Source organism: Euphorbia lathyris, chromosome 2 (assembly GCF_963576675.1).
Source record: "Euphorbia lathyris chromosome 2, ddEupLath1.1, whole genome shotgun sequence".
Lineage (NCBI taxonomy): Eukaryota > Viridiplantae > Streptophyta > Magnoliopsida > Malpighiales > Euphorbiaceae > Euphorbia > Euphorbia lathyris.
The window spans coordinates 36,656,175-36,670,565 of NC_088911.1; the positions used below are offsets into that span (position 1 = coordinate 36,656,175).

The 14,391-nt window shown below is 37.7% G+C and overlaps 1 non-coding gene across 1 annotated transcript; it reads right to left on the minus strand.

The window, feature by feature from the left end:
- LOC136221223 (small nucleolar RNA R71) lies at positions 1 to 107 on the minus strand. The gene has a single exon (XR_010685001.1). It is a non-coding gene; the product is annotated as a small nucleolar RNA R71 (small nucleolar RNA).
- Between the last annotated feature and the right edge of the window lie 14,284 nt (positions 108 to 14,391).

The window sequence follows — 14,391 nt, forward strand, 5'->3', positions numbered from 1 at the left end:
AGAGTCATTAAAGAGTTAACATCTTTTTCTCAAAATGATAATGAAACTCTTTATGAGTCTTGGGAACGTTTTAAAGAACTTCAATGTTTATGCCCACACCACCAATTGCCCGCCGAACTTTTAATGCAAACATTTTACAATGGACTAAATCCTACAACTAGAGGTTCATTGGACGCTATGTCTGGAGGGTTATTCATGAAGAAAACATCTGCCCAAGCAAGAGAAATTTTGGAGGAAATGGCAATCAACAGCTGTATGTGGCCCGCGGAACGTGGACACGTACCATCAGCGAAACCATCATCCTCAACAACATCATCAGTTAAAGGTATAGTGAATCTTGATCCAGTAGCGATGTTGCAAGCCCAATTTTCTGCCTTATCGCACAAAATTGATAGGTTTATGGCACCGTGTGATTCTAATGGTAAGCCAATCCAAACAGATGTGGATTACGAAGGTATGAGTGAAATTGAACAGGTAAATTTTGTCCAAGGGCAAAACCAAAATAATAACCCTTACTCCAATACATATAATCCTGGGTGGAGAAATCATCCTAACTTTAACTGGAGAGATAATAATAATGCTAATGCTAATCAAAATCGTACTACTAATTATCAAAATCAATCAAGAGATTCGATTAGCACTTTATCTTCTAAAATCGACAAATTTATTGATGCTATGAGCGGAAAAATAAGTAATCACGACGATGGTTTTAAACGGATCGAGAATAAATTCGATCAGCTTATTAAAAACCAATCATCTAGCATCCATAATTTGGAGATTCAAATTGGACAACTCGCTAAATCAATTCCATCCCGCAAAGAGGGAAGTCTTCCAAGCCATACGGAAGAAAATCCGAAAGAGCATGTTAAGGCTATCACTCTTCGTTCAGGGAAAAACTACTTAGGCCCGGAAATGCCCGGAAATTCGACCTTACCTGGAACTGATTTACCGACGCCCAAAGAAGATACATTAAAACAAAAAGATGCACCAATTGACTCTAGTACAAAAACTTTTGTACCCAAACCACTTTTTCCACACAAAGTCCGCAATAAGGACTATGACAAACAACTTTTAACATTTTTAGACAAACTTAAGAATTTGCATATTAATTTAACGTTTATGGATGCGATTACGCAAATTCCCAATTATGGTAAATTCCTCAAAGATTTAATTTCAAAGAAAATCAGTTGGGAAGGAATTTCATCCATTTCACTAACTGAAGATTGTAGTTCAATTGTGTCAAGTAATTTGCCCACAAAACTCAAGGATCCCAGATGCTTTACCATTCCGTGTAAATTGAGAGATATTGAATTTCCCAGTTGTCTCTGTGATTTAGGAGCAAGCATTAACTTGATGCCATTATCTATTTTTAATAAGTTAGGCTTAGAAGAAGATATCAAACGTACCAATATGGTTTTGCAATTAGCGGATCAAACCACTAAAAGACCATACGGTATAATTGAAGATGTTTTAGTTAAAGTTGACAAATTTATTTTTTCTACCGATTTCGTTATTTTAGATTTTGCTTATGACGTAAACTGTCCGCTAATCTTTGGTAGACCGTTCATGAACACGGGACGTGCTCTAGTTGATGTGTCGGAAGGGAAAGTAGTTTTAAGAATAGGCGATGATAAGATTGAGTTTGATATGAATCAAGCGATGAAATATCCTATAGAGGATTTCGCTTGTATGAAACTTGATTTAATTGAAGAATGTGTAAATGACATTGTTCAAAAAGAAGAAATAATAGAACCTATAATGAGTGAGGAACTAGAAGATAAGGACCCAGAACCTTTGATTCGAGAAGATGGACCAGTTCCGCCTTCAATTATAGTTCCACCTAAATTAGAACTTAAAGAATTACCAAGTCATTTGAGGTACGCTTTCTTAGGCGAAGGCGATTCTCTACCTATTATTATCTCTAACAAATTAACACAAGTCCAAGAAGAGAAATTGAAAGAAGTTGTTAGAAATAGGATAGGAAGTATGGGTTGGCAAATTTCAGACTTAAAAGGTATTAATCCGAGTATTGTAATGCACAGAATTCACTTAGAAGAAGATAAGCCACCTAAAGCGGATAGGCAAAGACGCCTAAATCAAAATATGAAAGAAGAAGTAAAAAATGAGATTACTAAACTTCTAGACAATGGAATCATCTACCCTATCTCGGATAGTGAATGGGTTAGTCCAATCCATTGTGTACCTAAAAAGGGAGGCATAACAGTTGTAAGGAATGAAGAAGGTGAATTAATACACACACGAACCACCACTGGTTGGAAAGTTTGTATAGATTATAGAAATCTAAATAAAGCAACTAGGAAAGATCATTTTCCTCTTCCTTTCATTGATCAAATGATCGAAAGGATAGCTGGTCATGCTTTCTATTATTTTCTAGATGGTTACTCCGGATTCTTTCAAATATACATTTACCCGGATGACCAAGATAAAACAACCTTCACATGTCCTTACGGAACATTTGCATATAGGAGAATGCCCTTTGGTCTATGTAACGCACCTGCAACATTTCAACGTTGTATGACTGCGATTTTTAATGATTTCATTGAAGATATCATGGAAGTTTTTATGGGCGATTTTTCAGTTTATGGAGATTCTTTTGATTCGTGCCTAGAAAACTTGGATAAAGTTTTGTCTAGGTGTGAAGAAACAAATTTGGTATTAAACTGGGAAAAATGTCATTTCATGGTTGACGAAGGAATTGTTTTAGGTCACAAAATATCTGAAAAAGGATTAGAAGTAGATAGAGCAAAAACCTCAGTAATAGAGAAATTACCCCCTCTAACTACTGTTAAGGGAGTAAGATCATTTTTAGGACATGCTGGTTTTTACAGAAGATTTATTAAGAATTTTTCTGTAATTTCCAAACCACTTACTAATTTACTCATGAAAGATTCAACCTTTGATTTTAATGAAGAATGCGTTAAAGCTTTCGAAACATTGAAAACGGCTTTAGTCAGTGCACCTATTATTGCTAAACCCGATTGGGATTTACCCTTTGAAATTATGTGTGATGCAAGTGACTTAGCTGTCGGATGTGTTTTAGGACAAAGGAAGGATAAGAAACTTCATGTCATTTATTATGCAAGTCACACACTTTCCGGTGCACAATTAAACTACACCACAACTGAGAAAGAAATGTTAGCTGTAGTTTTTGCATGTGATAAGTTTAGGTCATATTTATTAGGTTTAAAAGTTATTATTTATACTGATCATGCAGCATTAAGATATTTATTTGCTAAAAAGGATGCAAAACCACGTCTAATTAGATGGGTTTTATTATTGCAAGAATTCGATTTAGAAATTAAAGACAAAAAGGGAGTAGAAAACCTTGTCGCCGATCATCTATCTAGACTTGAAGATGAAAACGGTCCTATAGGTGAAACTATCGGTATACGAGATGATTTCCCTGATGAACACCTCTATCAAATAAAAAGTGCCATGTCACCATGGTATGCAAATATTGCTAATTATCTTGCAGCCAATATTGTTCCGGAAGGATTAGATTTCCAACAAAAGAAGAAATTTTTTTTCGATATTAAACAATATTTTTGGGAAGATCCCTTTTTGTTCAAGACTTGTGGTGACGGGATAATTAGGAGATGCATTTGTGAAGATGAATATGAATCCATAATGTCGGAATGCCATTCTAGCTCTTATGGAGGACATAATGGAGTTAACAAGACAGCAGCTAGAATATTTGAAAGTGGTTTCTTTTGGCCTACGATGTTTAAGGATGTCCGTTCATTTATTACTCGTTGTGATAAGTGCCAAAGAACAGGAAATCTAGGAAGGAAAGATGAGATGCCCCTCACAACCATATTAGAAGTTGAAGTTTTCGATATGTGGGGAATAGATTTCATGGGACCTTTTCCCCCTTCTAATGGTAAAACTTACATATTAGTTGCCGTTGATTATGTTTCAAAGTGGGTTGAAGCAATTGCAACCCCGACGAACGATTCTAAAGTTGTCATTAGTTTTCTTGACGATATATTTTGTAGATTTGATTATCCAAGAGTCATCGTTAGTGATGGTGGTACTCATTTTATAAACAAGAGTTTTGAAACGCTTATGAAAAAATATGGAGTACGCCACCGCGTATCAACGCCGTACCATCCTCAGTCAAATGGTCAGGCGGAGATATCAAATAGAGAACTCAAATGGATTCTCGAGAAAACAGTTTCATCTTCTAGAAAAGATTGGTCTTGTAAACTAAATAATGCGTTATGGGCATACCGTACTGCATTTAAAACACCAATAGGAATGACTCCGTACCGCTTAGTGTATGGGAAGGCATGTCATTTGCCAGTCGAATTAGAACATAAAGCCTATTGGGCTATTAGAGAACTTAACTTTGATTTACAATAAGTAGGTAAGAAACGTTTGCTCAATTTGAATGAGTTAGATGAGTTACATCATCTATCTTACGAAAATGCAAAGATTTATAAAGAAAAAGTGAAAAAATGGCACGATGCCAAAATTAAAGTTAAACACTTTAATGTTGGGGATAAAGTGCTGTTATTTAATTCACGACTTCGTTTATTTCCAGGAAAACTTAAGTCCAGATGGATAGGACCATATTTAGTCGTCAAAACATTCGATTATGGTTCTTTAGAACTGGAAGGTTGATAGGGGCGTTTCGTCCTTATCTTTTAGCGTGATTTACGGTTTAATTTTAGAAGAAATAAATAAGTTTAATTACAAAAATAGAGTGTTTTAATAAAATAACAAAATAAAAATAAATTCCTTACTTTCGGTTAATTTTCCTTATTTTTTATTAATATTATAAAATAAAACATCAAGCTAACTTGGCTCTCAAGATTTGTATTTCAGGTACGAGGAAGGAGTGAAAATCTACTCAAATACGCGGGGCGTATCATTATTTACGCGGGGCGTATCGTCATTTACGCGGGGCGTAAAACATGGTGTCAGAAATAATTGCCTTATCCACAGGCACCATGTGGAAATGACTCAGCATACGCGGGGCGTATGACACCTTACGCGGGGCATATGACACATGTCGGAAATGATTGGCCTAATCCTGAAAGTCAGACTGCATTGTCTTCCGGAGTCAACTCTCCATACGCGGGGCGTATCACCATTTACGCGGGGCGTAAAAGGTAGTTCTTCAACGTAAAAAAATCAGAGACTCATTTACACGGGGCGTACTTCAGCTACGCAGGGCGTATTTGAGACAATTAGACATAGAATTGGTCCACATGCAGGAGATTTCTGACGGAATGGGCACTTACGCGGGGCGTATATCACCTTACGCGGGGCGTATCATGGGATTTCTGCACCAAATAATGTTGCTCCATACTTGTACCTTGTGAAGTTACAATTCTACCCATAGCTTGATGTATAAATAAGAGTGACTGGCACTCATTTAGATAGCTTCTACCTCACCTTCTACCTTCTACATCTCCAATCTCTTGACACCTTGTACATAGCTACATTTTGCTTCTTTTGATAGATAGTTGTTGTATAGTTTTGGTTTTAGATTCAGTTTATGTAATAAAACTCTCCCACCTCGAGAGCTTGTTCGGTTATTCCGGCATTCCATCAACGTTCCGCTCCATCATTCATCACCAAGCTCGAGAGTTCCACCTCCAAGTCCTAAGAGACGGCCTTGAGTCCGGCTGGCTAGTTCCGAGGGCCGATTCTTCCCTCTTCGCTTGCTAATTAGCTTGCACTCTTCCTATGTACTAGGCTTGGTTGTATTCCTCATTTATGCTTTCCATATTTATAATACGTGATTTGCAATTTCCGTTTCTATATACGTGTTGATGTTTATTGCTTGTTTTGATACTCGTAATTGATTATTGTGTAGGGGAACGCGATTTTCGACGCCATTCGGGCTATCTTTAGGGATTCATATAGGTGTTGCCTTACCGGAAGTGACAAACCGGAAACCGTAGGAATTGACAAGCCACGGAACTTACGGGCCCTAGTTTCTGATCCCCAGCATTAGACACGCCTTGACTAGGAACCACATAGTCTAAGTACTTCACGGGTCGGTCGAACTACACGTAGTCGTCTTTGCAAGAGTAAATCGTCAACCGAATATATTCGGAGTTATTGCATATTATATTTATAACTTAGCGTCACCCATATCACTCCGTGGAGTTTTCCATTACATAAATCTGTGTCACCAATAGGTTAGGAGTAGTTTGTAGTTGTGTCTCACACCAACTCAAAATATTCACCGCTTAGATAACGTATAAAACCGAGTCGTCTAATACTTGCAGTTATAAATCCTGTGGATTCGATACCCGGTCTTAACCGGATTATTACTTGATACGACGGGGTACACTTGCCCCTAAGTAGTCGTAGCGTCTAGTAGAGTTAAGAGCAATTTATAAAGATCACATTCATAGACATAGAGTCCGCACTCATAATATATACATTTCGTCATTAGAAAACTCTACCACTAGGCGTCGCGCTATCAAGTTTTTGGCGCCGTTGCCGGGGATTTATAATTTCTTGCAATATTAGACAAAAACGTTTTATTGTTAGTCTAAGCATTTGTACATATTACTTTCTTTTTGTGAATAATTTATTTTGTTTCATACTAATAATCTTCTCCATGGTATCATAGTTGTCATCTGTGGGACGATCTCATGGATGACGAATGTTCGCACCAACAATCTCCCTCGCAAATTGATGTGGTAATCTCTATCCTTAAAGATATTCAAGTGAGATTATCTAACAATGAGGCATATTGCAGGGATTTGGGAAATCAAATCACTAGATTGACGTCTCGTATTGATTCAACCGCGGATGAATCAATTCGAGACGCCAATCCGGGTGGTCAAATTGTAGGGGTCGAGTTAATTGAGCCCTCTCAAGAGGAGTCCCCAAGTCATGCAGGATGTCTCAACTGCGAGGAGCCGGAAATCCTAATCGATAAGCCGGTTGTGTGTGGGTCCATGGAAATGAATCCAAAACTAGAAGAGTTTGGGGTTCCTTCTACCTCGAAATATTTCACTCTCTTTGAACTACCAAAAGAGTCAAAAAGGGAGCAAACGAAACTCTTCAATAATTTCTGTAAATATAGTTTTTGGTTTTTGTTAAATTCTTTTGAAGCTAACAATCCGTTTTGTAGGTACGGATTGTTTATTCAAAAATTTGCATTTCTAACGCGAATGGAAGCATACACCTAGGAGGAAATGCTAAGTCGAGCTCACCGACTATAACGTAGCGCTTCTTGGGAGGCAACCCAAGCTCGAATAAGGGAGTTTTCTTTCCCAACTTTTATTTTTCGCATGTCATTTCTTTTAAAATTAAAAAAAAACATCCCACTTTATCCAAAGGAGAATAAGCCACGCGGGGCGTACACACCTATACACCCCGCGCACCGTGCTTGTTATTTCTGTTTTTGCGTGAGTTAATAACATTCACGCGGGGCGTACCCCTGTTACGCCCCGCGTGCTCCACCTTTTCCATAATAAGATGGCTCAGAGCTCGGAACACGCGGGGCGTCCCTTTACGTGCGCCCCGCGTATCTGAGTCTCTAGCCCCGGTGCACTTAAAAAGCCTCTTCTACGCGGGGCGCCCCCAGGGATACGCCTCGCGTAGGATCTGACCTTAAGGGTCCCTTTTTCAGCTCATTCTTTATTTTTGTTTTTGTTTTGTTTTCTTTTTGCGACGCCCTTGGAATAGGCGTCATTTTATTAACGCGGAGGGACGTGCATCCCCGCACTTTTAGTTTGGTTTGCACTAATAAAAACAAAACTAAAAATCAAATAATTATCAAAATAATTAAACAAATTTATTAACTCTTGAAATTCTTCCGACACGCTACACCTCCTTCGGAAATTAACTAAAGTTCCATTATTTGTCGTCAAAAATAAAAGCGTCAGAACATAAAGGAATGATTCAATTAAGAGATTTTAGTTTTGGTTTTGAAGTTAGGGAATTTATGAAAAGCTTAGGCTAGTACTAAACTAAAGCATTGAGTCTTAACCCAAATGTTATCTCCATAATGAACTTTGAAAAGGCAATAAAAACGGGATAGTTGAGAATTTAGCGAAGACTTGATAGTACACAATTTAAACCCGAATCTTTGTGAGGTATTTTTGAGCCTAAAAGAGTTCATGCGAGAACTCTAATTCTTTCACAATTTTTCGAGAGCTTTGACTTCACTCGACTCATAGAATTTGCATCCAATACTGGGTTAAGTACACTTATTTTTGGTAAAAAGACAATAGATGATAAACTGAACCTACTTAGGCTAATTTTTCTTAATTTATTTTTCTCGTTTTCATTAAACATTAGGAAACCCCTTCGAGCCTATTAGCCAACTTTTTTGTTAATACCCTTTTAACATTTAACCCTTTTTCCTCTTGTTCAAATACCGACAAAATCAATTTGCACCCGAATTACCCGAAATAAGTCACGGCCTTAGCAAATGAGCACCATAAGTTTTCAAAATATTGTTTTTGTGCCTCTATCAAAACAAAGGATACGATAAAAATAAAAAGGCATTCTCAAGCTCCGCCCGAGCAATTTTGAAGTATATTTTGTAAAATTCGCCAAGGCCGAAATAAACAAAAACACGGTGCAATCACAAAACGGTATTTTTGAGCTCGAGTTTCTTTAAACTAACCACTAAAGAAGCCACCCACATTACAACCCCCCTCCGGGTTCATTTTTAATATTGCCTAACCATATTTTAGGAGGAAAAACCCGGATGAAAATGCAAATTCAACATGATCTCGAGTAAGTGCAAAGAAGAGTGCGAAAACACCGACCCACCAAAAATTGAGCATAAGAGTGAAATTCCTTGGTGAGGTACTACCGAGTTCTCAAAAGATGATCGGCTCCCGTTAATATCGCCTATTAAACTTAATCATGGAGGTCTCAAATAAGTTTTTGTACTCAATTGCTTGCGTAGGTACTTACCGAAACCCTTGCATAAAACCGTAACTTTGAAATCACGCACTTGGTAAAACCAACCTTCGGTTTGTTTCTCAATTATCTCAATCCCTTGTCTTTCGATTTCTTTTACTTGAGGACAAGTAAAACTTTAAAGTCCGAGGAGGTTTGATAGGGGCGTTTCGTCCCTATCTTTTGGCGTGATTTACGGTTTAATTTTAGAAGAAATAAATAAGTTTAATTACAAAAATAGAGTGTTTTAATAAAATAACAAAATAAAAATAAATTCCTTACTTTCGGTTAATTTTCCTTATTTTTGATTAATATTAGAAAATAAAACGTCAAGCTAACTCGGCTCTGAAGATTTGTATTTCAGGTACGAGGAAGGAGTGAAAATCTACTCAAATACGCGGGGCGTATCATTATTTACGCGGGGCGTATCGTCATTTACGCGGGGCGTAAAACATGGTGTCAGAAATAATTGCCTTATCCGCAGGCACCATGTGGAAATGACTCAGCATACGCGGGGCGTATGACACCTTACGCGGGGCGTATGACACATGTCGGAAATGATTGGCCTAATCCTGAAAGTCAGACTGCATTGTCTTCCGGAGTCAACTCTCCATACGCAGGGCGTATCACCATTTACGCGGGGCGTAAAAGGTAGTTCTTCAACGTAAAAAGATCAGAGACTCATTTACGCGGGGCGTACTTCAGCTACGCAGGGCGTATTTGAGACAATTAGACATAGAATTGGTCCACATGCAGGAGATTTCTGACGGAATGGGCACTTACGCGGGGCGTATATCACCTTACGCGGGGCGTATTATGGGATTTCTGCACCAAATAATGTTGCTCCATACTTGTACCTTGTGAAGTTACAATTCTACCCATAGCTTGATGTATAAATAAGAGTGACTGGCACTCATTTAGATAGCTTCTACCTTCTACATCTCCAATCTCTTGACACCTTGTACATAGCTACATTTTGCTTCTTTTGATAGATAGTTGTTGTATAGTTTTGGTTTTAGATTCAGTTTATGTAATAAAACTCTCCCACCTCGAGAGCTTGTTCGGTTATTCCGGCATTCCATCAACGTTCCGCTCCATCATTCATCACCAAGCTCGAGAGTTCCACCTCCAAGTCCTAAGAGACGGCCTTGAGTCCGGCTGGCTAGTTCCGAGGGCCGATTCTTCCCTCTTCGCTTGCTAATTAGCTTGCACTCTTCCTATGTACTAGGCTTGGTTGTATTCCTCATTTATGCTTTCCATATTTATAATACGTGATTTGCAATTTCCGTTTCTATATACGTGTTGATGTTTATTGCTTGTTTTGATACTCTTAATTGATTATTGTGTAGGGGAACGCGATTTTCGACGCCATTCGGGCTATCTTTAGGGATTCATATAGGTGTTGCCTTACCGGAAGTGACAAACCGGAAACCGTAGGAATTGACAAGCCACGGAACTTACGGGCCCTAGTTTCTGATCCCCAACATTAGACACGCCTTGACTAGGAACCACGTAGTCTAAGTACTTCATGGGTCGGTCGAACTACACGTAGTTGTCTTTGCAAGAGTAAATCGTCAACCGAATATATTCGGAGTTATTGCATATTATATTTATAACTTAGCGTCACCCATATCACTCCGTGGAGTTTTTCATTACATAAATCTGTGTCACCAATAGGTTAGGAGTAGTTTGTAGTTGTGTCTCACACCAACTCAAAATATTCACCGCTTAGATAACGTATAAAATCGAGTCGTCTAATACTTGCAGTTATAAATCCCGTGGATTCGATACCCGGTCTTAACCGGATTATTACTTGATACGACGGGGTACACTTGCCCCTAAGTAGTCGTAGCGTCTAGTAGAGTTAAGAGCAATTTATAAAGATCACATTCATAGACATAGAGTCCGCACTCATAATATATACATTTCGTCATTAGAAAACTCTACCACTAGGCGTCGCACTATCAAAGGTCCTACCGGAGTTCGATTCAAAGTTAATGGTAATCGATGTAAAATCTATTACGAAAATATTTCCCAACTAGGAATTGAGTTCGTAACAAGATTGTCTGACGTATAAATTACTCAGTTTTTCTTACACAGTTTATTTTGTTTTATTGCTTTTTATATTTTTGTTTATTTTATTTTAAATGCAAATTTTATGATTAGATGACTTCATGTTATGCTTTAAATACATAAAATATTTTTATTTCATGATTTTTAGATTTAATTTTTAGAAATTAAGATGAATTTGAAGTTTCAGGAAATTCTCTACCGAGAATTTAGAATTCCCTGCCGAGAATCCCCTTTTTAAGAATAGTCCAAACAGGTTCGGATTTCTCTGTTCATACCGAGAATTTTAAATTCTCTACCGTGAATCGGGAGGTAGCTTCGATGCCTGATTTCCGCAAGGAAATCAGCGTGTCGCGATCGCGGCTTAGCCATTCTCGGTCGCGACACGCGTGTTTCCTGTGCTATCAGGTCTGAAACATTCTAACCCCTTCAACGAACCTCTTGACAAACGAAACCTAAGTTTCTTCATTCCCAAAAGGTGTAATTTTATACCTTTTCATAATTAAAACAATACCTCTTTTCATCTTAAACTCTTATAAATTAATCCTAGAGGACTCAAGTTCTGTTACAATTCATTTCATCTTTGTCAGAACTCTGCTTTTTCTTCGCCAACACCGTTCTTTGCTAAAGTAACACAAACTTTGCACCATGCCTACCAAATACAACGTTTCAAGGCACACTACTGCCTCAAGCAACAAACGCCCAGACTTATCTAAGCGATATGGGGCGCCTTTTCCTATCTTCAACCACGATGAAGGTAGGCGTTATTGGAATCTCCGTTACAAATTCTTCACCGGAATGTTGTATATGGATGAATTCCTTAACAACCAACTTGGAATTAGTGATGACATGAGCCGCTATATGGAACGCTTAGGGTGGACAAAATTCGCCAAAATGCGATTTCCAATAATAGGCGACTGGATACTCGAATTCTTTTGTACCGTGCGTTTTACTAAAAACGACGAGTACGTCTCAGTTTTCGTCGAGAAGGCGAAATCTTCACTTTCGGCTATCCCGAGTTGCATGCTTGGTTTGGTTTTCCCCCGAGGGATACACTCAAATGTCATCCTGGAAGAGACATGACATCCACTGATATTTGGAGAATGCTCACTGGATTCTGGCGATTCAATTCAAAACTCGCCTACAATAAGTCTTTTCACTCCAGTTCCATGCTGTATTTGCACAAATTTCTGTGTCACAGTTTATTCGGGCGCACATTCAGTATTGTAGTCCGTGACACTGATTTGTATGTCCTTGGGGATGTATTCTAGGGAAATACAGTGGATTCTTCCAAAATTCTGATGGAGGGTCTTGTCGCCGCTTCTCGATCCAAAGATAAGAAGATTGGGTTCGGCAATATAATCTGTGGAATAATTCTCGGTACCAAGGGTACAATTGATATTCCTTGGAGTGATGATGAATTCTTCCCGACCATTGACTATAAGTTTCTCGAGTACGAAGGACTTGTGAAACGTGTCTTTCGTGTCGGCCCGCATTTTCTTTCTGCAACGGAACGTCAAGCTTCCGTGCAATTAGAAATTGAGAGTATTAAGGCTAGAGGAATCCCGTTTGATAGGGATGAATATGTAGAATAGTTTGTGTTTTTTATTTTATTTTTGTACATATTTTGTTTTGTATTAATTATTGTTTTGTTTTCCTTATTTGTACATATGTTGATATAATAAAGATTTTATTTAGTTCAATTCTTCATATGGGTAGATTCTAATTATTCTTACTCAAATTAAGATAAAAAGGATTCACATGAACTAGTATGGTTTTCTATTTTTCCACACATATATCCACATTTAATTCTTTTTGTAACTCGATTTTTTTTTTGAATTAAGTTTTCATTTAATCAATTCAATTCATGTATTAAATATGTATTAACATGCACTTATTATGCATTTAATATGGTTCTCTTAACTTATATGCATAAATGCACATTTAAGTTTCATTAATTCTTCATAACCAATTTATTACACTTTAATTCAATTTATTAAGGTTAAACCTTTGGTTTTCCTTGCAATTAATGTCATTTATTTAAGTTTTAAGTGCAGAAACACTTAATATTAAGTTCAGGAACCATTCAATCAACAAAATTGCACAAACCAAGTCATTAGGCACCCAAATAGGCCATTTTGACCAATTCTCTACCGAGAATTATTAATTCTCGGTATGTTCAGCAAAACTTGCTCAATTTTAGGACGAAGAATTGCCTGAAAGTCGCGTGTCGCGGTCGCGGCTTTGCGATTCTCGGTCGCGACACGCGACCTGTAGGCATTTCTCAATCCGATTTTGACATGTCCACCTACCGTGGGTATGTTCCACTTTTGGATATCTCAGCTCTTACGCGAGCTCGTTTATTGCTTCCACAAGGTCCCCCCGTCTTTATTTCGTATGCCTCCCGTATTGCCCACCTTCGTGGCACTATGGGTGGTGGCGCTTCAAGTTCTCAATTTGCAGGTACCGAAGGCGGCGGAGAGGCGGTAGGAGAGGAAAATGCACCTCAAGCTCAACCACAACCCCAAGCACCTCAAGCGGAGGCTGATCCGGTGGATTTGCGGAGAATTTTGGACCAAATCAATTCCAACAATCGTCAAATGAACTTACGAATTGATGATTTGGTAGAAAATAATATGGTGATGAATGACAACCTCAACCTTTTGAGGCGTGAGCATAGCTCGACTCGGCATCGGATGCTTTCCTTTTTCCGACGCCGTAATGTGGAGACTTCACCTACACCTCCGGATTCCCCGCCTCAAGCATAGGTTGTTTTCTTTCATTTTATTTTTTTTTATCTTGTTATATTTGGTACAATTTTCATTTTCATATGTTTGGTACATTTTCTATTTTTAATTTCATGTTGAATGTTCTATTTTCTATAATTTCAATCTTGGTTTCGTATGCCTTATTTCGTATTTATTTTTTATGTTTTCTCCATTTTTGCACCAATGAGGATATGGTCCAATTTAAGTGTGGGAGGAGATATACATATATCATTTCCACATATACGAATAAATGCTACGAAAATATTATTTTGCAAAATGAATAAATGCAACGAATAATCTTATACAAATGCAACACATTTTATTTCTATACGGGTAATATTTTTCATATTTTTCACAAATCTCCGATACGATTTTAAGTAAAATTGTCTCAAGTGAATGTATTTAAGTAACAAAAATTCTTTATTTCAATCTCTATTTTATATCATGCAATTCATGATACAATAAATCTTATTTTAAGTTTTCAATTAGGTTTATAGGCATTAAATTGAACTAACAAATTTTTAGCTCGGTTTGATTTCGTCTTACATTAACACCAATTGAAGTTTTTAAGGAAACTTTAGCCATAATACATGTTGAATTTTAAAGTCAATATAGGATGAATGTGCTATCTTTCTTTTTCCCAAGTTAC